This window comes from Pipistrellus hanaki, assembly GCF_964339955.1.
Source record: "Pipistrellus hanaki genome assembly, chromosome: 6".
NCBI lineage: Eukaryota > Metazoa > Chordata > Mammalia > Chiroptera > Vespertilionidae > Pipistrellus > Pipistrellus hanaki.
The window spans coordinates 34,896,074-34,922,861 of NC_140508.1; the positions used below are offsets into that span (position 1 = coordinate 34,896,074).

Sequence of the window (26,788 nt, forward strand, 5' to 3'; positions counted from 1 at the left end):
GAGGGCAGTTTTTGTATGATCTTGAGAGTACCTACCACAACGTGGATGTTATATAAACCCAATTTGATGATTTTGACTAGGGTTACACCCACATTACTTCATCTAGAAGCTAATGGTGTTATGTATACATTTTCAGAAGGAATTTGACACCTTATGTGTTGGTAACCTAAAAGAAGATACCTCCAGGAGCGGATGGAATTTGTGAAGATACTGTTGTGTAATGCCAACTGAGAGGTTAACTTGGAAAGAGTGAAGCTGAAACTGTGTACCTCTGACCTAAGTCCATTGACCTGGCTCTTTAGGCTGAGACACATAAAGCCTTTCGCTGTGACTAACTCAGGTTAGGTCACTGTACTGTAAATTTGAATAAGCTGCTTAGTTTGCTTGGCAAGTTCTGTGGTGCATGGAGGATAGGTAAACAAATAGGCTTAGGCTTGGTTTAGGATAGGTTTTCTGGCTTGGATTTAGGATTCATTCATGCTGGTGGTCCTCAAACTGATAGTCTTCAGGATCACCTGGGGAACTTGATTGGCAACGTATTTCTGCAGTCCATCCCCAGAAATTTCAAGTCAGGACATTAAAAATCTGCCTTTTACTATGTACCTCAAGTGACCTGGGCTTGATGTAGTCCTCAGCCCTGTACTTTGCCCTTACATATATACCTGCAAGTTAAAGTCCGATTCTGGCTGGGTGGGCGGGTAAGGGGTTTAGTCCTTCTAGGTTGCTCCTAGCTTTCTGACTTTTGAGCTAATTGACCTCTCTTCTTCTTCTGACCTGCAAACAGAGATGATGATGTTGAAGTGCTTCCCTCATCGGGTGCTTTTTGGGGTCAGAATGAGCTGACAGAGCAACTATGACATTAGATGGCCCTGCATGGGTTCTTCAGATCCAATCTGAAATTCTGTTTCTAGATCAGAAAAGCTTAGGGCAGAGGTTTTTTATTTATTTTTTATTTCTTTAAATTTATTTTTATTTATTTAAATATATTTTATTGATTTTGTACAGAGAGGAAGGGGGAGAGAGAGTCAGAAACATCGATGAGAGAGAGTCATCGATCAGCTGCCTCTTGCACACCCCCTACTGGGGATATGCCCGCAATCAAGGTACATGCCCTTGACTGGAATCGAACCCGGGACTCTTCAGTCCCCAAGCTGACACTCTATCCATTGAGCCAAACTGGTCTCAGCAGGGCAGAGTTTTGTATCCTGAAAAATCAGGATTCCTTAAGACAGGCTTTGAGTATTTGTAAAATAAGTAATAGGATCTTTCAATGTTTCTTTTTCAGTTTGGTGGTATTGATGAGCCATGCTCCTTTCACTTTTCAGACAATGATTTTCATTGTTTTTTCCAAGTGAGATCAAGGTCTAAACACACTCAACTATTTTCTTTTAAATGAAGATTCATGGATTTAAAAAATTGCATTTTTCTTTAAGAGTATAATACCGTGTTTGAAAGTATTTTTTTTTTTTTTTTTTTGCTACCACCAGAGAATAGAGAAGTTTTTCTTTAAGGATTGTTTTTAAGATTTGGAATGAGGAACTCCTTTTGTGATGTTTACCATAGTTTACTGTAGTCCACAAATAAAACCTAGGAATTAAGCCTGGTCAACTTATATCAAATTAGCTTGCAAGTCTGTGGGTGACCTAAATCTGACTGCTGTTAACAGAGTGGGAGTAACTGCTTTGGAGCAAGCTGAACCTGAGCTTGTGGTCGGTGTTTGTGAATGACCAGGCATTTTGCTGGTCTGACTCTGTTGCTCTTGATTTCAAGTGAATAGGTTATTTATTTATTTATTTACTTATTAACATTTTTATTTTAGCCCTAACTGGTTTGGCTCAGTGGACAGAGCGTCGGCCTGCAGACTCAAGGGTCCCATGTTTGATTCCGGTCAAGGGCATGTACCTTGGTTGTGGGCACATACTCAGTAGGGAGTGTGCAGGAGGCAGCTGGTCGATGTTTGAATTCTCTATCCCTCTCCCTCTCTGTAAAAAATCAATAAAATATATTTAAAAATTTATTTTTTATTTTTAAATACATTTTTATTGATTTTAGAGGGGAAAGAAGAGAAACATCAATAACGAAAAACAATCATTGATTGGCCGCCTCCTGCATTCTTCCTACTGGGGATCGAGCCTGCAACCCAGGCATGTGCCCTTGACCGGAATTGAACTGGGTTCCATTCAGTCTGCAGGCTGATGCTCTATCCACCGAGCCACACTGGCTAGGGCAATATGTCATACTTTTGAATTCATACTTTCCACGTATAAAATTTTAAAACCAGATGAGTTCATATTTATTTCTGATGCTTGGTATTTTTCACATAGTTTTCCCATGTGAGGATATACCTGAGAATGCAGAGTCCTAGTCTGAAAGAAAGCCCAGGGAGGGTTTCCGTACTTTCACATCGAACTTAACTATAGTTAGAACCATTAACCCGAAGACTTAAGCCAGATTGTGATGGTCTTAATCTGAATTGGAAAGTAATGTTACCTTAGTTCTTGGAGCATAGAAACTTTCTGTTGAGTTTGTAGTCAGATAGCTTTATTATTTTGGTTATCTAGGTAATCAGGTCTAGCATAGAGTCAGATTTCTTGGCCCCTCAATCCAGGATCTTAAGATCTTGTGTGTGTGTGTGTGTGTGTGTGTGTGTGTGTGTGTGTGTAAAAGCATATGCCTGGATTGCAGGCTCGATCCCCAGTATGGGGCATGCAGAGGCAGCCGATGGATGATTCTCTCTCATTACTGATGTCTCTCTCTCTCTCCCTTTCTGAAGTCAATAAAAATATTTTCAAAAGAGAAGATAGTCCGCGTTGGTGGTATAGTGGTGAGCATAGCTGCCTTCCAAAACAGAAGATAGCCTTCACAGACATATTTTTGCAGATGAAGAGAGGCAAATCTTTGTCCTGTGACCATTTGAAAGCAAACCAGGTTAGCCACCAAAGTCTAGAGAATGTTGTATCAAGAGAGAGATTTAAAATTGCAAAGTGATCTGTCAGCAGTTTGGAATTCTGTGTCTTACCTCAAAAAAAAAAAAAAAAAAAAAATCCCTTAACTCTTTCCTGGTTTACTTTGGTTTTCACAGTCTGCAGGAATTATTACTGGTGGAGATAGGATGGACATGGGTATGAGGAAGAGGAGGGAGAGTAATTTATTCTATTTACTGATGTCTTCAACTTTCAGTTTTGGTGGTAGAATGAGATTTGGGAAGCTGGTAGGTGAGATTCAGTCCATCAGGGAAAGTCTTAACAAAGCTGGCTCTATGGCTTTTACTAGTTCCCACTGGGAACAGAGTTGAGTTTCTAAGATTCAGTCTTAAGGAATGATTCACAACTTGTAGTGAAGACAAGTCAAGTCCAAGGTTAAATAAGCATACAAGTGGATAGACAGAATATATAACGGGAGCGTGAGGCTAGAGCCCTCTGACCTTAGCAGAATGAATGAGGGAGACTTTTATGGTCAGGAGGCCAAGGGCCAGGAGCTGAGGCAGTGTCCTCGTGCAGGTGGTGTATCCCTGGTCTGCAGAACACAGCTTTTCATTGGCTCAGTGAGAGGTTCCTCTTTCCTCCCTTCTGAGCCAGAAAAAATTACTTCTGACTATAAAAGCCAATAGGATACTGGACCAGGAAAGAGTGGGGGAATGCCTAGTTCTGGCAACTGTTGCCTCTGGAGGCCAATTTTCTTTTTCTTTTTTTAAAAAAAAAAATATATATATATATTTTATTGATTTTTTACAGAGAGGAGGAGAGAGGGATAGAGAGCTAGAAATGTCGAGAGAGAAACATCAACCAGCTGCCTTTTGCACACCCCCTACCGGGGATGTGCCCACAACCAATGTACATGCCCTTGACCGGAATCGAACCTGGGACCTTTCAGTCCACAGACCGACGCTCTACCACTGAGCCAAACCAGTTTCGGCGGAGGCCAATTTTCATCAGTTGAAGGACAATTAGGTTCAAAGGCCAGTGTTTCTCAGCATCAGCTACATATATTTTACATGAGAAATTTTGAAAAAATTCTCACTGACAATGAAATTGCAAAGTGTATAGCTTTTGTGTTTTAATAAAAGTTGTGTCTCTAAAAGAAGAGGCTTTGACAGAAGTAACAAGTGCTTCAACAAATAACGTTTGGCTTTCCTTCTGCAGGGTGCAGCAAGCTGCAGGGAGAGCTTTGCCAATACATCCATCTCTAATCGCCGTTTAGTGCAAGAATCTAGATGTATTGTACCCAGGTCTGTCATGATTCATCCTAGTTTCAGCTTGAGTGACCTTCAGATTTCTTTTCTCTCTTGCTGGCTTCACAGTTGTTTTATCATGTTGCTATTTATATTTCTCCTAAAGGAGCCTGTTTATATATTTTGATTTTAAGCATACCTCAAGTTGTCTGGATTTTAGCATCCTAAAGGTTTCTAACCTAATATTGACATTTGGGGGTGGGGGTATTTTATATGTTTTTCTACAAAATAGTGTGAGAATTAACCATTTGTAATTATATATGACCGTTGTTTTTACTTTGATATTTTAAATGCTGCTTGGAAAAATGGAATAAACTATTTGTGTGTTTTACTACAGGTAGTTATAGGCTGTCCCAGTTTGTCCCTGTGTGTGCACCTCCCTGCCAATTTTTAATGGGTGAGAAATGAAATAATAATTCAATGTCAAATGAAATAATTATTTTTAAAAATTTCCCAAGAATTTTTAACTCTTTGTCCCCCTCACCCCTCATCTTTAAGAAGTACTTTTCTTTCTTTGGGGAGAGGAGATAGGTAAGTAGCCACATGGAGAATCTGTCTTTTTTCTTGAATTACAGCATTTTTAAGTCTGTCTTGTTTGTGTTTGTAAAGGAAAAAGCCTCTGTTCTTGGCTAACATGTTTGCCTGAGATCGAAGTCTGAACAGGGAGAGCATCTACCCATTTTTATGACAGTTTTAACTGCCTTTGGCCTAAAGTCATCTGTCCCTACAAATTCTCACAAACTATTCAGCAATCCAAGTTGTGTATTACAAACTTTGATTCTTGCACTTAACGGCGATTAGAGCTGGATGTATTGGCAAAGTTCTCCCTGCAGTTTGTTGCAGCCTGCAAAAGGAAATAGTTTGTTGAGGATATAGTTTGTTTTTTAAACTTTAGTGAGAAATACTTAACATATAATTGTATATTAGAATACAGGTATTAATGTTTTAAAACCCACAGTGGTAGAGTTGGAGAGGACAGTATTGGCATTGCTGCTGCGGGGAGTGGAGGTGCCTTCCCTGGAGTAGGGGCCTGTATCTTCTCCCTGCAGCCCTCGCGTCACACGTTGGGGATGGGAGGAGAATAATAGGTTTGCTGGATAATTACTTTGTAAGAATCTCTAGGGCAGATGACTTATGGCAGCTATAGCTGTCCCTCTGGTAGCATCCCATCTCCACTCTTAGGGATCGGAATCTCCTTGGGATTGGCAGTTGATCCCCGAACTAGTCTTGCAACTTATTTTCAGAATTACTTTTGTGCAGAGGTTTATCTGGGAGATTTTTCTTCCAAATGCCCTCCTCTTCTAATTTTTAAATTTTATTTAAATTGACGTTCTTTTTAGGTGGGAGTGTTCTGAACTTTTCCTTAACTAAAAGAATGCATCTTACTATTTCTCCTCTTTTTCTCATGTTTTGTGCCAGGGAAGGAAAAGTATATTTATTATGACAGAATTTAGCATAGTTAGCTTTATAAAAATACTGATAAATGCAGGAACTGCTGTGAGTAGAAATGATAACATTGAATTGGAAATGAAAGCACTGAGCCAAAACACACACCACACTGGTAAACATCAAATGTAGGACCATCGGCCTTGTTTTTAAAAAATAAACACCCCTAGCTTACTAAGACCTAGTTTAGTAAAACTGATTTAAAAGACCTGTATCTTTTATGACATTTCATTGAACCACTCTACTTTTAGTGTTCTACAATGTGACAAAATCTTTTTTTTTATTGATGAAATGGGAGCAGAATTGTTTCCTGTATGTTGGTGTTCTTCTTTGTGGTATAGGTCTGGGGAGTGTCTTGTGTGGTGATCAGTTACATGTCAGTAACACGTAGGTCACTATGAAATGCGAGTTAGCTGGATATCTTTTAAGTCCAGACTCCATGTCCCTGGTTGAAATTCCTCAAGAGACCTTTGGCCAACCTATCCTGCTGTATTGTGCCATGGACCGAGTGACGAATGCTACACCAATTCCAGGCCTGCTCTGAAGTCTGCATTTGTAGGACCCCCATCTCTTGTAGCCTTCTTTTCAAAGAATTGCCACTCACGCAGAGGGCATGTTTAGAGAGCTGCTGTGCCTTTTCCTGTCCCACCTATGGGGGCCAGTTGGCCTTTTGGTTTTGGTGAACCCTGCTTTATCCCAAGGCTTCCTGGCATTTCCACATTTTCTATGAGAGTGGGCATTCTGTGCTGTATTTGTCCTATGGGACATTTTGTACTCATGCTTGTCCTGGCTATGTGTGCTGTAGCTCCTGTCACTGTCTGCTGTAAGTTCAACTTCATCAATAAAAAGACTGTCTCAAATTGAAGGAAAAAATGGCTGCGTTGTTATGGTTTGTGGGCTGGATTCTGTTGTTCCTTTTGTGTTCTGCACATGGAATTCTGTCTCCTTTCCTGGTTCTCAGCGTGGCCGGCTGACTCCGCAGTGAGGTGGAAGCCCTGGAGTTCCACGGCGACTTCCGAGAGGAGCTGCTTTGGATGCAGGGACAGCTGCCAAGATGTCTTTCTTCAAAGGGAAGGGGAAAACCAGCCAACTTCTGTCAGATGTGCCCTTCAGCTATTACTGGGGAGATACTTTGGGTATAGAGTGAGTAAGGGTTTGGGGGAAAGTAATTTCTAAAAGATTGTATACCTGGGCCCTAACATACGTTTGCCTGAGATCAAAAGCTGAACAGGAGAGCATTTCTTACCCATTTCCAGGACAGCTTTACCTGTCTTTGGCCTTAAGTCAACTGCCTCCACAGATTCTTAAAAACTAATTATTCAACAGCCCAGTTATTCTCCTTCCATCCTTAGTGTTTGGTGCTAGTGGTTGTTCAAGCTCCACTCCTGTGTCCAGGTTTGTACATTCCTGGCTCCTGCCCCAGAGCAGGTAAACTTTAGGGAATAGATTTAGGCCAGTGGGGTTGGCTTTCCTGATCTTACTCGTTCTCTATTCTAAAGAGAAATTTAATTCTACATCTGAAGTTTCCTTCTCTCCAGTATTGGAGGATTACTTATCTCTGGCTTCTTACTCTTTTTCTTTTTATCTCGGGTATCTCTGTTGCCCTCCACCAATATGTTTTTCCACTTGTTGCCTCAGACCATGAACATAGAGTTCTCTCTCTTCTGATTAAAAACATTTTTCTAAAAAATATATATATATATATATATATATATATATATATATATTTAGTTTTGAAATAATGAGCATTTTCTAAATAATGTAAGAATGGTTTAAAGAACTCTTTGCCCATATTGGCTAATTGTAAACATTTCGCCATACTTGCTTTGTCATCATATAATTTTGTTGAACCATTGGGAATAAATCAGACGTTGCCCCTTTACCCTGAAATGCTCAAGTATATTATTTCCTAACAGCAGGGATATTCCCGTATAACCACAGCCCAACAGCCAAAAGCAGGGAATGTTAATTCAGTAATATCTGAGAATGTAGAGCTCACTCACAGCTTTCAACAATGGTCCTTAGAGGTTTTTGTTTTGTTTTATTGTTGAAATTATTACATATGTCCCCTTTTTATCTCCATTGACCCCTCTAGCCTTTAGAGTCCCCCCTTTCACGTCCTCCTCAGTCTGGGATTCAATTCGGGTCATTGCCTTTAGTTGTTGGCTCTCTTTAGTCACCTTTAATCTGGAACAGTTCCTTAGCCTGCCTTTGTTTTTCACGACACTGACATTTTTAGAGTAAAGCCCAGTTATTTGGTAGAATGGCCTGCAGTTTCGGTTTGTCTCATTTCTCCTGACTTGATTCAGGTGACACGTGTTTGTCAGTAATGCCACCTGAGTGCGGCACACCAGGAGGCATGCGGTGCCCTTTGGCTCCCTCGTTGGCGATGTTACTTTAACTGTCAAGACTTTAAGAAATAAAAACAAAACATGCTTATTTCCTTCAAACTTACCCATGCTTTCCTGCTTTATATAAATGTGATGATACATGTGCCTTTCGTTAGCGCAGACTCTTTTGTATTCCTATATTCTTTGCCCACCTTTTGCCACATTAGCCCCCAACTCCCCATAACCCAAATCAACACCTAGTGTGTGTCCTTCCCTGCTTTTCTCTTGTACTCGTGACTTTGAACGTATTGACAGTACAGTCCCTCTCTTAGACCCAGACAAGAAGGTGGTGGGTTGCCACCTCCCTCTCCACCTGTTAAAGAGCCCTGGGGGCCAAGAGGATATGGCCAGCCAGAGGCTCCCCTCCCCCACAGCTCTACCTACTGGTATTTTCTACCCAAATGTCTTTGAACCTGATCCCAGGGTCTGTGGGTGTCTGCTTCCCAGTGCATCCGTTTTGAGGCAGCTCGCCTTCGGCTTGAGGTGGCTGTGGAGCGGTGTAGGTGATGGGGAGGTCAGCGTGGGTGTGTGGATTGGGGTGTCCATGTACATGCCACCATCCATAAGCCCCTTGAGCAGGACAGAGAGGGCATTGGGGCGGGGGGCAGGGAGCTTAGTGGCTGGCTCTCCCCACACTGCCAAATTCTGGCACAGAGCTGAGGAGTTTCAAGAATTCTAAATTTGAAACTGATTGTCCAGGTTATTTTGAAAGTGTATTCATCAAGGTAGGAGGATAGAATATTTTATTCAATAGTATATTAACTTGACATTTAAAGTGTTGAGACTTGCTTTGTGGACTTATATTCCCTGGCCTTACTCCCATAATTATTAAGGGTAGTCCTATTTACAAATGTGTGCATAATGTGTGTGTGCACAGTGTCCTTTTTGGTATAAACATGTTATACCTCTTTTTCTTGTATAAAAATTGGTAACATACGTGTACTCTTTAGCATCTTTCCTTAGTTATTTGTATCTCATGGAAATCCCTCCTAGTTGTTTGCTGGAGGCTCCTCCTCTGAGTGCTTGGGTGAGGATCTGAGTGGCAAAAAATAAAGTGAATGGCTATCAGAAGAGGGGTGTACTGAGTTTTCAGACATCCCTCTTCTGATAGCCATTCACTTTATTTTTTGCCACTATGGTCAATGCTGTAGCAATTATTCTACAGGTACCATGGTCTTTCACAGGTTAGTAAAGTAAATAGCCACCCACCATTGAAATAAATTTTAAAGATTGTCATGGACCTTTTCTGAATTAAAAAATAGAGATTTAGAAATCCTTTGTAATTTCACCTGCCAGAAATAATTGCCATTACACACGGAGCTCTCTGTGCTTGTGCTAACACACGCATGCTTAACAGCAGTGGACTAGAAGTCCACTTCTGCAGCCTTTTTTTTTACTGGGGACCTTTAACGGCCATGCTCTGTGGTCTTTTCGTTTTATCATCTTGGCTCACTTTGGAGCACCCCATCCTCCTCGCTGACTCATCCTGTTTTGTCTGTTTCTCCTCTTTCTGTCTCTAAAAGTAGCCACTCCTCAAGTGTTAGTCCCATATTTCCAGGTATTTGGTTTTTTTATTTTATTTTTTTTATTTCTAATTGGACAGTTCAGCATAACATGCATTAGGCTACTTTCCTTCTTTGCTTCCTTTTCTAGAAATGTTTCTGGCATTTCCCTCAATTACCCTGAGATTTGGCTTCCAAATCTCCTTTCCTTTGGCTCATCTTTCTCTGTTGGTCCTTACATCTGAGCTGCTGCCAAGACACTGTTAGGTTAGGACTCTGTTGGCCAGTCTTCAGTCCCCCCACCCCCTGCTTTTTCTCTCTCTCTCTCGTTGATGAATGTCCATAATTGCCTTTCATCCTATTCAGCCTTCCTGGCAAGGTAATTTAAAATGCTACATTCTACTTCCATTTTTCTTTTTTCTCTTCTCTCCCACTCTTTCTCCCTTCCCCTCCCCTCCCCTCCCCCAGGAGCCCTTTGCCAAGCCAAGCTGGCTCATTTGCTCTTCTGGGTATGTGTGGGGCTTGACTCCTTCCTGGCCATTCCCCTGCCATCCTCTCCGTTCCTGCTGGTGGGACTTGCTAAAGAGGTGAACTCACCAGCTCCCATCTTCCATGAAAGTGCCACTGATCCAGTGGAAACATGTCATTTATATTCTCAGATCTGAGCTCCAGGGAACACACCTCTACACATTCTCCCCTGACCCTCTGCTACTGTGAGGAGGGTTCTGTCACCTCTCCCAAAGAAGTCCTGTCTTGGAGGGCATCAGAGGGCAGTGTCAGGGGAGGTGTAGGAAGTGGACAGTTAGGCCCTCCTGCTTCCCTTCTGGTGCATTTAAAAAAATATATGTTTTAATTGATTTTTTTACAGAGAGGAAGGGGGAGGGATAGAGAATTAGAAGCATCGATGAGAGAGAAACATCGATCAGCTGCCTCCTGCACACCTCCTGCTGGGGATGTGCCCACAACCAAGGTACATTCCCTTGACTGGAATTGAACCTGGGACCTTTCAGCCCACAGACCAATGCTCCATCCACCGAGCCAAACTGGTTAGGGCTCTGATGCATGTATTTGACCCTTTGGACACAGGCCTGTAACTAGGCCTTATTTTCCTAATCTATGAATTGTAGTTGGGTCACCTCATGGCCTCTTAATTCTATAAAAAGAGTGACCCCTTTAGGAAGCCCCTGGCTGTAAGCCAGGAGTATAGTAACTTGAGAAGCCCCAGGGCTTCAGAAGGGACAACTCTCCATCAGGGGGAAGAAAACTCGGTGTAAGCTAGGAAAAGCTTCCTGCCAGAGAAGCCCCTATGGGGAAAGGAATGCCCATCAAATGCGTGCTGGGTGTCCATCGGCACAGCTCAGCCACCCCCTGCCTTAACCCTGACTTCTTGCCCCCTTCCTTTGACCCAGCTAAGCCAGCCTCCCACAGGGCCCTTACAAAGACTGGACTTAAGGTGACTATGATTCCCTATTCTAGGTCAGAATCAGGATCTTCCGAGGACTTAAGAGAGGTAAGAAAACCAGAGCTGGTGATGGGAGGGGGTATGCGAGTGCCACCCAGACATCATTCATAGGCATAGAATAGAGTCTGTATTGGTTATCGGCCTCTCACCAGGGGTTGCAAACTCAGATATTTACAAGGCCAGATAGGAAACCGCAGTGTGTGCTAAGGCAGGCTGGTTCTTCCTTTTTAAAGCACTGCATAGGCCAAATGCAGCAAACCCGAGGCTACCCAATGGCAGCCTCTCCATGGACTAGACTTAATTTTCGACAGCCCAGTTATGATAATGGTGTGATGGGCTGTACAAATTACTATCAAGCCAGATAAGTATTTAGTGTCTACTATGAACTTGGGGCCAGGGAATTACAGAGATAATTAGTATAAATTAAATTAAGATTAAATTAAGATCAACATGCCCTTGCTCACTAGGAGAGGAGTTATAACAGGAGCCATCATTTATTGTGTGAATGCAGTTTGCTGGGCCTTTGCCTGTGTTCAGATGTTGTTTAAATCTCACCACAGCCCTCCAAAGTGGGAACTGTGGATCTCTTTTGCCGATGAAGACACCTGTGGCTCATAGAGTGATGTGCTCAAGGTAATTTGCTCTGAAGTAGGGAGCCAAGCAGAATTCTAGCCCATGCTGTCTATATGTATGGACACGTGCACTAGGGTAACACATGCATGGCAGATATGAACAAAGAGTGTAGGAGTACAAAGGTGGCAATGGCCGAAACTGGTTTGGCTCAGTGGATAGAGCGTCGGCCTTCGGACTGAAGGGTCCCAGGTTCGATTCCGGTCAAGGGCATGTACCTTGGTTGCAGGCAAATCCCCAGTAGGGGGCGTGCAAGAGGCAGCTGATCTATGACTCATTGATGCTTCTAACTCCCTATCTCTCTCCCTTCCTCTCTGTAAAAAAAAAAAAAAAAAAAAAAAAAAAAATATGATTCAAAGGTAGCAGTGATGACTCCTTGGAGGAGGTGCCATTTGAGCCAGACTGTGAAGAATGGGTAGGAGTTCACCTCTGGGCGAGATGGTCAGTAATACATAGAGGGAACAGTGTAAGTAAAAGTGGAATGCTTGCAGTGTTGGGATGTTGGAAAGCTCTTGGTGTGCCTGGACCATGGTGTGTGCATTGAAACTAGAAAGATAGGTCAGGGCTGCATTGCAAAGGGTTTTGAATGCCACACTCAGTAGTTGGAGGTGATGGGAGCACCCTGGAAATGTCAGAGCTGATCAAATTTGTCTTCTAGAAAGATGATTGGTGCCAGTGTTGGGAGGTGGATTGATAGGGAAAGCCAAATTCTGGTCCCAGTTAGTGGAGGCCACTGTACTTGTTCCAGCAAGAGGCAAAGGTTCAGGGTGGAGCAGAGATATCAGGAGAGGAAGGTTTAGATGTAGGAGATGGATCACAGTAAGAACTATAAGAGGGGGCAGTAAGAATGTAGGAGGAAGAGGGAAGAGCCAAAGATGGTGCTCAGATTTCTTTTTTTTTTTAAAATAATAAATCTTTATTGTTCAGATTATTACAGGTGTTCCTCTTTCCCCCCTCTTCCCCCATAGCTCCCCTCCACCTGGAGTTGGTGCTCAGATTTATAATCTGTGGGCCTGCATGGCTGGTGAGAGATTAACTAGTTTATCTGCCTGGCTCCATGAAGGCAGGTCTCCACTCTGTTCTCTTAATGTGTCCACAGTGCCTGGCTCTCAACAAATGTGTGTAGATATTGAGGGAATGGATGAAAGTTTACAGGAGACGAGCATTTTGCCTGGTTGGTGGGGTTGGGGTTGGAAGAGTGAATAGTCCAACCTCCACTAAAGTTTTCTTGTCCGAAAAAGGCCAAAAGGCAGCACGTCTCAGTGAGTAGCTCTCAGTGGTTATCATGTCATAGTCCACACCTACAGTCTTTTGGGAGCAGCAGACTTGGAGAACCTGAGCCTTCGGTAACCGGAAGCATTGTGCCAAGTATCAGAATGAGTAGGAGCTAAAGAGAGGAAGCATTGCTGATTGTTGAGGGATGGAAGGGTGGGGAAGGCTTTCAGTGGGACGTGGGAGGGGAGTAGGAGGACGCTGTGAGTCCCTGATGGAGGGAGGGGACTCACATGAGCTTCCAAGTGTGTACACATGAATTGTCTGGGCTAGTCAGAACCACATCGAATTGTCTGGGGAACCTAGAGCTGGATTTCTTGGGGGCTTGAATTCTGACAACTGAAGATTTGAAACCATGTAGTTACTGAAATGAAGCACCTTATAAATTAGAGCCTTGTTATGTGTAAGGTTGGACTTTGCACATCTGCTAAACTTGCTGAGCCTCCGTAGGGGAATTTGTAAAAGAGGAATTTGCCAAAGTCAGGAGTAGCAGGCTAGATCTTTCTTGGTCTTCCTAGGTCTGAAAGTGGCCAGCTAGTAACATACCGCAACACTGCGTGCTCTGTCCTTTCCCAAAGGTTCTCTCTCATTCTTTTTCTTGTTTGTTGTTAACCCTCACCCAAGGATATTTAGGGAGAGTGGGAGAGAGAGGGAAAGACAGAGAAAACATCGATGTGAGAGAAACACATCAATTGGTTGCCTCCTGTATGAGCCCCAACCAGGGCCTGGACCAGGGAGGAGCCTTCAACCAAGGTATGTGCCCTTGACCAGAATTGAACCTGGGTCCCTTTGGTCCACAGGCTGAGGCTTTATCTGTTGATCTAAACTGGCTAGGGCAAGGCTTTCTCTTTTAATCAGATGTGCTTAAAAATATTCGGAGTAGGAAATCAACCTTCTCAGTCTTATAGTCATATTTGTTCCAGTCACCCATCCTACGTAGATCTCTGTCGTCATCCGTCACCTTTAGCCAAACCGTCATCCAAGATGAGTCTCAGCCGTTTACAGATCTACACCTGGCCAAGATTAAGAAAATATTTGGGGACGACATAAACTCGACTAGAGGTAAAGTTGCACTCTGGGCTTAGTCTCCCGGCTTTTGCATAGGGGGGATCTAGTACCTGTGGTGTTTGGACAAACCTTTTTGCATCCAGTGTCTCCTTTATTGTTAAACTTGTGGCCCGATGCACGAATTCTTGCATGGGGGTGGTTGGGGAGGAAGGGGAGAGGAGAGGGAAGAGGCGGGAGTTCTCTCAGCCCAGCCTACATCCTCTCCAATTGGGGATCCCTTGGGGGATGTCAAACCACCGGTTTAGGGATTGGGCCACTAGTTATTTTGGATGTTACAGACCCTGGGTTTTTATATATTAGGATAAATATTGTAAACATATTGAAAGCTACTTGGGATGTAGAAAAAAAAATATCCCTAATCCAAATACCTAAATGTAACCACTGTCAGCACTTTGGTATATATTTTTTCAAATAATTTTATATGTATGGCTTATTACCTATTGCTTTGTAACAGTATTCCCACAAACTTACTGACTTAAATGACCACATTTATTATCTGACACTTTTAGTGGGTTAAGAGTCTAGGTATAGCTTAGCTGGATCCTCATTCAAGTTGTTGGCAGAATCCAGTTCCTTACAGCTGCAGGATTGAGGGCTTCTGTTTCTTCGCTGGAACTTCCAAAACTGCCTTCAACTTCCTTCAACTTCCAAAACTGCTTACAGTTCCCGGCCATGTGGGATTCTCCAACATGGCTGATTTCAAGGCTCAAGCCAGCTAAGGAGATAGAAACTCCTCTAAGATGGGTGCTACAGTCTTATCACATAGTAATGTAATCATGTGCATGTGGGCCTGTACATCCCGTCAGCTTTGCCATATTGGTTAGAAGTGAGCCACAGGTCCCACCACCCTCAAGGGGAGAGGATTGCAGGGAGGCATGAGCACTAGGAGGCAGACCTCATGGGGCCTCTTACACATATGGCTGTGTGTGCTTACATGTCTATAATTGTACTATATATAATTCCAGACCCTTCTCTTAATGTTGATACTCTTTAAGGGCGTTTTCATACTGCTATGGGTCTTCCAAGCCATCATTACCAATAAACGCCAAGTGTTCTACTGGCTGACCAATCCTTTCCTTTATATTTGGACTCTTAGGTTTATTGAGTTTAAAAACATTGGGAATAGCATCCTTTGTGTATCAAATGTTTTCTCTTTATACCTTGATTTTCCCCCTTGGGATGATACGCATAAAATTAAGTAGTAGGAATATTTAAAGGCATTTATATCCACTAAACTATGAACATCAATGCTAGGGCCCTGTCTACTCAACCCATCAATTTCTTTTGAGTTTTACAGCCGCACTGTGATGTGGGCAGGAAAGGATAGCAAATCTTGTTTACAAATGAGGAACGTGAGTCTGGAGAGGGACCATTTGTGTCTGACCGGAAGATGAGATGATTCCTAATTGGAGTTCTTTCATGTTTGTGCTTGGCAGCCAGCAGTTGGCCACCTGTGTCTCAGAGGACCCCGACAGTGCCAATTTTGGCCACGATTTTGAGTGTGTTTGTTTTGAATAGGTAATATAGTCATGCAGTTCAAAATTCAAAATGCCCCTTTCTGCGATCCTTTTTTGTTACAGAGAAAAATGTCTCCCTCTGCTGGACAAGCACAGAAGTGGGTATAGTTGCTTCCCCTTTTAAAAATGTGTGGTGGGAGCCTACTCCCCATAATTCTACTTGTTGTTTTTTTTTTTTTTTCCAGCTTTATTGAGGTATAATTGACAAATAAGATTTTAATGCATTTAAAGTGTACACTGTGATGATTTGATACTGGTATACATTAGAAAAGGATCCCCACAATTGCCTGTTCCTTGCTTTGTCAAAAAATAATTTTTACCAGAGTTTCCCCTCTTGCTTTTTACTTACTATGTCTTGGTAACCTTTTCAGATCAATGTAAAAGAGAGGCTCTTCATTTTTAAAAAACTGGTCATGGCTTTAAGTGGAAGAGAGGAGAATTCACCTTTAGCTGATGTATAGGGTAAAGGAAAATAGGATAGTTTTCCTCCGTTAGAAGTCTTTAAAACAGACGGATTCTGGCATGGGCTCGATGGCCTTGCTCGGGAACCCTGACCAACCCTGCCTGCCTCGGGGGAAGGGGGAGAGCACAGGCTCTCCTCCCTGTTCTGCAAGCTCCCTTCCCGGCCTTCGTTTTTCTGTGGGTTGAACCGAGGCCTTTGAGGTGGGTGGGTCTGTGGTTCTTTAAGAGGAGTGCCGACCCGTCTGTGGGAGGTTTTGAAAGTGTCCATGTCCCCACAGCCCCAGCACCTTCTGCCTGGGGAGCCTTCAGGCTGCTCAGGGATTGGGGGGTTAGCCTTGAGCGGCAGCCTGCAGCTCCCCGCCTGAACCCCGTGTGGACCTGACCTTCAGTGCAGGTGCTCCTGGGTGGATGTCAGTGGCACAGGGTCCCCAACAGACATTTTTCCAGGCATGATAAAATCAGCATTGGGGCATTCTGGGCTGTAAAGCCCTGTCAGATTTTACTCAGTTCTCATGAGGGCTCTACAGAGCTGGCGGTAGTGTCCTGGCTGTCTGTGTGAGGAGTCTGGCCCTTTCTTGGCTCTCATGCCCAAATGGAGTGAGCCTCTGACACCAAAGCCTGGGCTTCTGTGGGCACCCCACACCATGGGTAGCACCCCAGATGCCAGAGTGAGGGAAGGAAGAGTGGATCAGGCAGCAGAGGGGCCAGTCTGTGACTGCGATGGAGGGCTGTGTGGGACACGTGCTTATTTCCCCCAGAGGGCAAAGGGGAGGTTAGGAAACAACATTTTTTCCTTAAATAGTTTTGATATAGCTCTTAAAAAACATTTTTATTGATCTCGGAGAGGAAGGAAGAGGGAGAGAGAGAATCATCGATTGGCTGCCTCCTGTGCTCCCTTACACGGGGAATCAAGCCCGCAACCTGGTCATGTGTCCTGACCAGGAATCGAACCATCACCTTCTGGTTCATAGGTCAATGCTCAACCACTGAGCCACGGCGGCTGGGCATATAGCATTTATTTTTAAAAAAATACTTACAAGTATATAAATATAGTCATTACAAAGAAAGGAAGAGAAAGGGGTGGAGGTGGGTAGGGTGCTGGGAGCTACTTGGGAATAGAAGTGTGTATGGCTAGAAGCCTGCCTGGGAGGGGAAGTCGAAGTTTCCCAGGACTTGGAGAGGAGGGCAAAGACAGGGGGGCTGCTGTGCTAGAGGGAGAAGGGATGTCCCGGGGCTCGGTGGGGAGGAAGGGGGTCATGGCAGGGAGACTCAAGTCAGGAGGGGCCCTGGCCCCCAGCAGTGGGGCTGACGGGAGGTGACACATGCAGACCTGTTTGAGGAGGGGATGGATATGGGAGGGCTTGGCTGTAAGAGGCCCAGCCCTACAGAGGGGAGTGGAGATTATGACGGAGAGGAGGGAAGGCTTTGTTTTCGATCCCTGCTGCGCCACTGTGTGTCCTCAGGCAGGTCTCTGAGCTGCTCCGTGCCTCTGTGTCCTCAGCTGTGCGATGGGAGAAAGACAGTGCCTCCATTCTAGGGCCATAGGATTCTTAGGAGGATTTAGGAGGGAGGACATTGAAAACCCCCCTCAGGTATTCAGCCTGGGTGACTTGGGTGAAGTGGCACCAGGAGCAAAGGAGGCAAACACAGGAAAGGGAAGCACATTTTGTGATAAAGTTGGATGTAAAACATTGAGTTGGAGGGGCCAGGGGGGCTTGGAAATGGAGTCAGGGACATGGGAGAGAAATCCTCTCCTGAGATGGAGAGATGGGCGAATAGATGAGGTCACTCAGAGCTTCAGGGGGCAAAGCAGAGGACAGTGATGAGAAGAGGCAGACACAGGGTGACAGGCAGGGCAGGCAGCAGAGCCAGGAGGCGGAGTTGCCCCCGGAGGCTGGAGGCACTGTCCCGGGTGGTTGGTTAGAGGTCACTGGTGGCTCACTGGAGTGGGCTGGCAGAAGTCAGGGGAACCCCCCCCCCCCCCCATCCCAAAGTTCCTGCCTGATCTTAGTAGTGACCCCTCTCCCCAGGGAAGTGATATTGTTACATTTAAGCTTTGAGAGCTTTAATTAACCATTTGGGACAAGTTGGCGAGTGCTTCCTTTCAGAGGTGGTGAGCCCGGGTCCCGCTGGCCCCCACAGTGTGCATTTCCTTCCTAGAATACCTCTGTGTCTACTCTCTTGTTTTCTCAAAGATTTGGTAGACTGTTTATGAGGAGAAGTACATTAGAATAACATGGCCGTGAACAGTGTCTATGGTTTCCGAAACACTGTGAAAAGACGGATCTCCGGGGCACTGTCAGGAGCAGCGTTTTCATTAAGCCCGGCACACAGGCACGCCGACGCCAGCTCTGTCCGCGGGGAAGGCTGCTGCCCGCCGACCGTCACCTGAGGTCCGTGTTGTCCACGGGAGGACTGGGAAGAGCCGCTCAAAATGCGTGAGCCTCGGGGCTCCAGCTTCAGATAAATATAGCGGATCCTTCCTCAGGCAGGGCACGTTTTGTTCAGGCTTTCCTTTGTTCCTCAATGCAGCAATACACAGTCACAATCATGGCTGTCGCACGATTGCCGAGGAGCATAGAGTGGGGTGAAACAGGACCTGAGGAGCCAGATTGCTGGGCTCAGTCTCGGGCTCCAGGCCTTCGCAGCTGTGTGCCCCTGGGCACGGGACCTCTCTGTGCTGTAGTCTCCTCACGAGCCCCTCTCATTAGGTGGTCAGGAGGCGTAAACACAGATGAGACTGGCCCCCAGTGTCATTGCCATCACATCCTCGTGCTGGCAGAAACCCTGGGGGGAACCAGTCATGGAGGGCTGGAGTGGTGATGAGGAATGCCAGGAGGACAGTAGAATCGGGTGTGGGGGTTGGGGATCTCCTTAGTCTCAGAAAGGCTTCCCTGGGTAGGGGAACCAGACAGTGCAAAGGCCCTCAAGTGGGAGTGTGCTCAGTGGTTTTAGAAATAGTGTGGGGCCTTCATGGCCGGACCAGAGAATGCACGGGGACTCCGGTGGGAGGTGAGGATGAGAGGACCAGGATGATACACGGCTTTCAGGCCATGGCAAGGGCTCCAAATACTTGGAGGGCTTTTATTTGTTATTTATTAAAAAAAATCTTCATCTGAGATTATGCATATTGATTTTAGAGAGAGGGGAAAAAGGGAGGGGGGAGATTATGCATATTGACTTGAGAGAGAGAGAGAGAGAGAGAGAGAGAGAGAGAGAGAAGAGAGAGACATTGATCTGAGAGAATGTTGATTGGTTGTCTTCTGTACATGTCCCCACCCAGGATCCAACCCACAACCCAGGTATATGCTCCCACCAGCTGAGCCACACCGGCCAGGGCTGGAGAGGGTTTTAGAAGCACATTATAAATACTATGCTTGTTTTTAAAAAATCTAGACAGAGGTTATCGACTTGTAGACAGAGAACCTTAGGACCACAGGAGAGATTTCATCCCTTCTCTCTCCTCCTCACCTCTCCCCATCTTTCCCTCCAGCCAAGTTTATATTATAATTTGCCTTTAAAAGATGCACTTCACCTCCCCCTCTATATTTTTATTTATTTTTTTTTATTTTTATTTTTTTTTAAATCAATCTTTATTGTTCATATTATTACAAAGGTTCCTCATTTCTTCCCCCCTCCACCAGGTTCCCACTCGACCCTCTGCCCCCTCCCCATCCCCCATTGTCCTCATCCCTAGGTGCACATTTTATGTTCAGTCTCTTCCTCCCTCCCTTTCCCCGATAGTAAATCCCTTTTCAGATAGTAAATCTGTTACTTAGCATTTTCTCATATCAATAATACCTCCACATGCCCAATGATACACTTCACACAAAAGACATTTTCAAATAGGTCAACCAGCCTCATCCAGGCCCCACCCAAGGCACTCACAGATCAACACCCCAGTGCTATACTAACTCAACACATCCAGATCTAAGCCTTTATCACTTGATTCAGCAGACCCTCAAGTTCCCGCAAAAGTTTCCAGCCATGTCTGAGAGGCAGCCGTGGGCAGGTACATGCGAGGAGCGAGCTATTTCGGGCCTGGCTGCTCCGGGCCTGGCCTCTGTTGCTCTGGTTCTTTCCACAACCAGCTGCTCCGGGTCTGGTCACTGCCGCTCCCGACCTAGTTGCTCTGGACTTGGCTGTTGCTGCTACAGGCCTGGCCGCACCCGACCCGGCTGCTCTGGGACCGGTTGCTCCGGTCCCGGCCGCTCCGGGCCTGCCGCTCCCAGCCTGTCAGCCGCTGCTTCGGGCCTGGCCGCTCCCAGCCTGGCAGCCACTGCTCCTGGCCTGGCCGCACCAGACCCGGCTGCTCCGGGCCTGGCCGCTCCCAGCCTGGCAGCCGCTGCTCCTGGCCTGGCCGCACCAGACCCGGCTGCTCCGGGCCTGGCCGCTCCCAGCCTGGCAGCTGCTGCTCCTGGCCTGGACGCACCAGACCCGGCTGCTCCGGGCCTGGCCGCTCCCAGCCTGGCAGCTGCTGCTCCTGGCCTGGCCGCACCAGACCCGGCTGCTCCGGGCCTGGCCGCTCCCAGCCTGGCAGTCGCTGCTCCGGGCCTGGCCGCACCAGACCCGGCTGCTCCGGGCCTGGCCGCTCCCAGCCTGGCAGCTGCTGCTCCGGGCCTGGCCGCTCCCAGCCTGGCAGCCGCTGCTCCTGGCCTGGCCGCACCAGACCCGGCTGCTCCGGGCCTGGCCGCTCCCAGCCTGGCAGCTGCTGCTCCGGGCCTGGCCGCTCCCAGCCTGGCAGCCGCTGCTCCTGGCCTGGCCGCACCAGACCCGGCTGCTCCGGGCCTGGCCGCTCCCAGCCTGGCAGCCGCTGCTCCGGGCCTGGCCGCACCAGACCCGGCTGCTCCGGGCCTGGCCGCTCCCAGCCTGGCAGCCGCTTCTCCAGGCCTGGCCACTCCCAGCCTGGCAGCCACTGCTCCGGGCCTGGCCGCACCAGACCCGGCTGCTCCGGGCCTGGCCGCTCCCAGCCTGGCAGCCGCTGCTCCGGGCCTGGCCGCTCCCAGCCTGGCAGCCGCTGCTCCTGGCCTGGCCGCACCAGACCCGGCTGCTCCGGGCCTGGCCGCTCCCAGCCTGGCAGCTGCTGCTCCGGGCCTGGCCGCTCCCAGCCTGGCAGCCGCTGCTCCTGGCCTGGCCGCACCAGACCCGGCTGCTCCGGGCCTGGCCGCTCCCAGCCTGGCAGCTGCTGCTCCGGGCCTGGCCGCTCCCAGCCTGGCAGCCGCTGCTCCTGGCCTGGCCGCACCAGACCCGGCTGCTCCGGGCCTGGCCGCTCCCAGCCTAGCAGCTGCTGCTCCGGACCTGGCCTCTCCCAGCCTGGCAGCCGCTGCTCCTGGCCTGGCCGCACCAGACCCGGCTGCTCCGGGCCTGGCCGCTCCCAGCCTGGCAGTCGCTACTCCGGGCCTGGCCGCACCAGACCCGGCTGCTCCGGGCCTGGCCGCTCCCAGCCTGGCAGCTGTTGCTCTGGGCCTGGCCGCTCCCAGCCTGGCAGCCGCTGCTCCGGGCCTGGCCACACCAGACCCGGCTGCTCCGGACCTGGCTGCTCCCAGCCTGGCAGCTGCTGCTCCGGGCCTGGCCGCTCCTAGCCTGGCAGCCGCTGCTCCAGGACTGGCCACACCAGACCCAGCTGCTCCGGGCCTGGCCGCTCCCAGCCTGGCCGCCGCTGCTCCGGGCCTGGCCGCACCCGACCCAGCTGCTCCGAGCCTGGCCGCTCCCAGCCTGGATGCTCCCTGCTTGGCTACTGCTGTTCCGGGCCTGGCTGCTCTCAACCCGGCTGCTCTGGGCCGGGCTTCTCTGGGCCCAGCCACTCCGTGTCTGGGTGTTCCTGGACTGGCCACCCTGGGCTTGGCCGCCTCTGCCTCAGGCCTGGCTGCCACTGCCCCAGGTCTGGCTGCTCCAGTGCTGGCCGTTGATGCTCTTGTTCTGGCTGCTGCTGCTCTGGGGCCTGGCCACTGCTGCTCCGGGCCCAGCTGCCACTGCCTTGTGCCTGGCCACTCTAGGCCTGGTCGCCGCTGTTCCAACATTCTGTCCCTTTTTTCTCTTTTTTTTTTTTTCTTTTTTTAAAAAAAAACAAAACGCATTTATGTTGCAATGTTGGCTGGTGCGTTGAGTTCTGACTTAGTCTTTGATTTTTCAAGATCTTCTTTGTATTCTTTCTTAAGTAATTTTACTATCATTTGCTCTCACTTGATTTCTTCACATTGAGAACTTCTTTGGTTTCTTCCTCCTTGTCCTGGGAGCTCAGCAGGTTGGCCTGTGGCACCCCTTTGTTCTCCGCGGGCTCCCGCGCTGCTCCAGCCTGTTGCCGGGGTCGGCGCCGCCCAGGAAGCAGCCCCCGTCCTTGGCTCCGTTGCCCGCGCTCAGCAGTCGAAGGCTCAGGGGCACCCCCCCCCCTGGGGGCCCCGTCGCCCGGCTCCTTGCTGGCGCCCGGCTGGCCGGTGTCCGGCAGGGGCTCCTGCTCCTCGTGGCGTTCCTCCAGTCTGGAGCTTTCTTTCTCCCTCCCACTAGGGGAGTCCAGGATCAGAGTCAACAGACTGTCCTCTGCGCACAGTGTGCGCGACTCCGGGGGCTCGGCCTTTCGCTGCGCTCCCAGGACTCCACCTCACAGCTCCGTCTCCCCCTGCCCGAGCCTGGGTCCCCAGGGACTGGCCCAGACCTGGAGTTCGGGGCGGTCTGGACTGAGGCTCAGAGCTGCCGCTGGAGGCTTTGTTTCTTCCGGCTAGGGTAATCCAGCATCAGAGTCAACATTCAGTCCTCTGCGCGCCATGTGCGCGCGACTCTGGGGGCCCCGCATTTCGCGTCCCCCAGGATTGTCTCCCCCTGCCGGAGCCTGGGTCCCCAGGGTCTGGCACATAACTTGGGGCTCAGCGCTGCCGGTTTGGGGGTTCAGCCCAGGCTGGGAGTTCTATTTCCTTCCTGCTAGGGAACGCCAGGCAGCACCCAGCCCTCTCCTCCTCTCCGGCTGCGAGCTCTCCGCGCGCGCGTGCGTGCGAGCGCGCAGCATGTCTCCGTACCTTAGGCTTTTTTTCAGCTCCTCTGATTTTCCTTCTGGTTTTCTCCCTCCTTCCTATTGTAGAGTTTTCAGTCAGTCGACTACCTGTAGTTCTGGGCAATGTCCACTCTACATTTTAGTTGTATTCCCTTGAAATTGTTGTGAGCTGCTGCGGCTAGGTGTCTACCCGAGCAGCCATCTTAGATCCAAGGCCCCCTCTATATTTTTAAATTTATGTCTCATTGTTGCAATTAAAAAAAAAAAAAATCAGTTTTCTTTGTCTCACTGCCTGGTCAGTCTTATTTGTTGAATAATGATATCTGATCTTTTTTAGTACACCCCTGTACCCCCAGCAGTGGGGCCAACATAGCGCTATTGCGTGGAAGGTGTGCAGCCAGTATTTGTAGGGCGGTTGTATGTTGAACAGGCGATGCAACAGATAACCCGGCAAATGTGATCCTCTCTGTGTCACCCCCTCAGCACCCAGACACCCAAAAACGCTGTGGTCAGTGTAGGTTGTGATAAAGTAGACAATATTCTTTCTTCTCTCTTTTGAAGCCCTGGACAAGATGACCTTCATGAAAGCCATGAAGGATAATCTAAGCAACATGTCAGATGATGTGATAGAGGCGCTGTTTTTCAAGATGGACGTAGACGGCACTGGCTTCATCAGCTGGGTGAGGAGGGCAGCCCGGCTGCCTCGGTAGTTGGAGGGAGGCTGGGGGCACAGGGCTTGGCAGGTCAGTGAAGCACATGGAGGGTTGATGATGGGGGCAGTCACAAGATTAGAAAGCCTCCTGTGGATTCTGGGATACGTGCTGGATGGAGGGAACCCTCAGAGTCCTCCAGGGGGCCCTCCTGAGACTTTTGGGGGCTTATCATAGCTCATTTCCCTCCTGGGATTCAGGATGGTCTCTGCCTGAGATGAACCGCGTGCACAGCAATGAGCAGCTCACCAGCCCTGCGTTCAGCTCAGGGCATTTCAGCCAGTGCCACAACCATCTCATGGCCCTTTACGCTCACTCAGACACAGGCAAATCTGTGGCTGTTAAATCCAGAAATGTCAGGGTTTTAGAGCATCTTATTACTCTAATCCTATCTCTTCTACAATGAGCAAATACTTTACAGCATTAAGAATACAGAAAAGTACAAAAAAGAAAAAAAGTCTGTCATTGATGTCATGATGATAACAATGATAACTAGCATTTACACCGGGCATTGTGCTAAGCTCTTTATGCATTGTTTTCCTTAAACCTCACAGGAATCCCATGGGGTAGGTGCTATTGTTGACCTCCATTTGACAGGCTGGGAAACTGAGGCCAGAGAAGTTAAGAATCTTGCCCAGGGTTATAGAGCTAGTTAGCAGGTGAGCCTGTCTCAGGCCCAGGGAGTTTGTCTTAAGAGTCCATCCATTAACTTCTCAATCATAACCCGACCTCCCTTGGCTTAAGGGTACATTTTGGGTCTCTTTTTTTTTTTCTTTTGGCTTTCATTTCCCTTAATATCCTATATAATAAGGAGGTAATAAGCAAATTAACCCTTACACCCTCACAAGATGGCTGCCTAAGACCAGGTCAGCAGGGGGGTTAGTGAGGGAAGACCAAATGACTGAACAAACAGTCTGTGTGGGGCAACCAGGCTGGCAGGGGGTGGCAGTAAGAGGCGACCAGGCCAGTGGGAGGGTATTTAGGGGCAGCCAGGCTGGCGGCGGGGGAGGGGGGGTACAGTTGGGAGTGACCAGGTTGGCAGGGGGGGTGCAGTTAGGAGCGGCCAGGCTGACAGGTAGGGGGCATTTGGGGGTGACCTGGCCAGCAGGGAGGGACAGCTAGGGACAATCAGGTGGCAGTTAAAGGCCATCAGGTCAGCACACAGAGGCAGTGAGGGGCAATGAGGTCAGTGGGGGAGGGAGGAGTGCAGTTAGGGGTGACCAGGTAAGCAGGCAGGTGAGCAGTTAGGAGCCAGCAGTCCAGGATTGTGAGAGGGATGTCCAACTGCTGGCAGTCGGACATCCCCCAAGGGGTACAGATTGGAGAAGGTGCAAGCTGGACTGAAGGGACCTCTCCTTGCACGAATTTCATGTACCAGGCCTCTAGTTCTGCAATAAATATATTTCCAGCATTCTCTGCTATTGATACGATATTTCCTTTTTTTAATTGTTTAAAGTATTACAAATAGTAGTACATATGTTTCCTTTTCCCCCCATAAACCTCCTCCCAGGCTCCCCTAACCCCAGGCACATGCCTTCATCCCACCCCTTCTTCCCCCAGTGTCTGTGTCCATTGCTTATGCTTATATGCATGCATACAAGTCCTTCGGTTGATCTCTTAGTCCTTACCCTCCCCCTCCCCTGCTTTCCCACTGTAGTTTTGACAGTCTGTTCGATGCTTCTTTGTCTCTGTATCTATTTTTGTTCATCAGTTTATGATGTTCTTTATATTCCACAAATGAGTGAGATCATGTGATATTTATCTTTCTCTGACTGGCTTATTTTGCTTAGCATAATGCTCTCCAGTTCCATCCATGCTGTTGCAAATGGTAAGACTTCCTTCCTTTTCACAGTAGTGTAATATTCTATTGTGTAGATGTACCACAGTTTTTTTAATTCACTCATCTGCTGATGGGCACTTAGGCTGTTTCCAAATCTTAGCTATTGTAAATTGTGCTGCTATGAACATAGGGGTGGATATATCCTTTATGATTGGTGTTTCTGGTTCCTTGGGATATATTCCTAGAAGTGGTATTACTGGGTCAAATGGCAGTTCCATTTTTAATTTTTTGAGGAAACACTATACTGTTTTCCACAGGGGCTGCACCAGTCTGCATTCCCACCAGCAGTGCAGGAGGGTTCCTTTTTCTCCGCATCCTCGCAAGCACTTGTTGTTTGTTGATTTGTTGGCTGAATAGTAGAGTCTAGATTTGCCAATGAGATGGTACCTCATTGTTGTTTTGATTTGAATCTCTCGGATGATTAGTGACTTGGAGCATATTTTCATATGTCTCTTGGCCTTCTGTATGTCCTCTTTTAAAAAGTGTCTATTTAGGTCCTTTGCCCATTTTTTTAAAAATTGGAATTTATCTTCCTTTTGTTAAATTGTATGAGCTCATTGTAAATGTTGGAGATTAAACCCTTATCGGAGATAACATTGGCAAATATGTTCTCCCATGCAGTGGGTTTTCTTATTGTTTTGTTGATGGTTTCCTTTGCTGTGCAGAAGCTTTTTATTTTGATGTAGTCCCATTTGTTTATTTTCTCCTTAGTTTCCATTTCCCTAGGAGCTGTATCAGTAAAGATATTGCTATGACGAATGTCTGCTATTTTGGTGCCTATGACTTCTTTTAAGATTTTTATGGTTTCCTATCTTATGTTTAAGTCCTTTATCCATTTTGAGTTTATTTTTGTGTATGGTGTAAGTTGGTAGTCTAGTTTCATTTTTTTTGCATGAATTTGTCCAGTTTCCCCAACACCATTTATTGGAGAGACTGTCTTCACTCCATTGCATGCTCTTGCCTCCTTTGTCAAATATTACAATGATATTTCTTAATAACTCCCTATTTCTTGTCATAGATTCGGCTGGGGCCCGTTTTGGACTTGGCCATATTTTCACGAGGCTGAACAGTAGAGTCTAGAGTTGTCCTAGTGGCCTGGCTTGTGGGCCCTCGTTTGCTGTTAATGTGATAGATGATCTGGGGCAACTCACCTGTACTTATCTGGGCGCAGTCTTATTGTCCGTAAAGTAGGGTGAATAAACACTCAGATGAGATCCCAGGTGTGGAGTGACGTGAAGATGTATATAGCACAGTGATTTCAACCAGTGTGTCA

The 26,788-nt window shown here is 47.5% G+C and overlaps 1 protein-coding gene across 1 annotated transcript in view; it reads left to right on the plus strand.

Moving 5' to 3' along the window:
* Positions 1–1,945: 1,945 nt before the first annotated feature.
* EFCAB8 (EF-hand calcium binding domain 8) overlaps positions 1,946–26,788 on the plus strand; it is a 72,139-nt gene continuing 47,296 nt past the window's right edge. The window contains exons 1-5 of the mRNA XM_084888547.1: positions 1,946–2,813; positions 2,867–3,669; positions 3,921–4,628; positions 11,046–11,079; positions 13,857–13,995. The gene's annotated coding sequence lies outside the window, so the exon portion shown is untranslated. The remainder of the gene's footprint in view (positions 2,814–2,866; positions 3,670–3,920; positions 4,629–11,045; positions 11,080–13,856; positions 13,996–26,788) is intronic.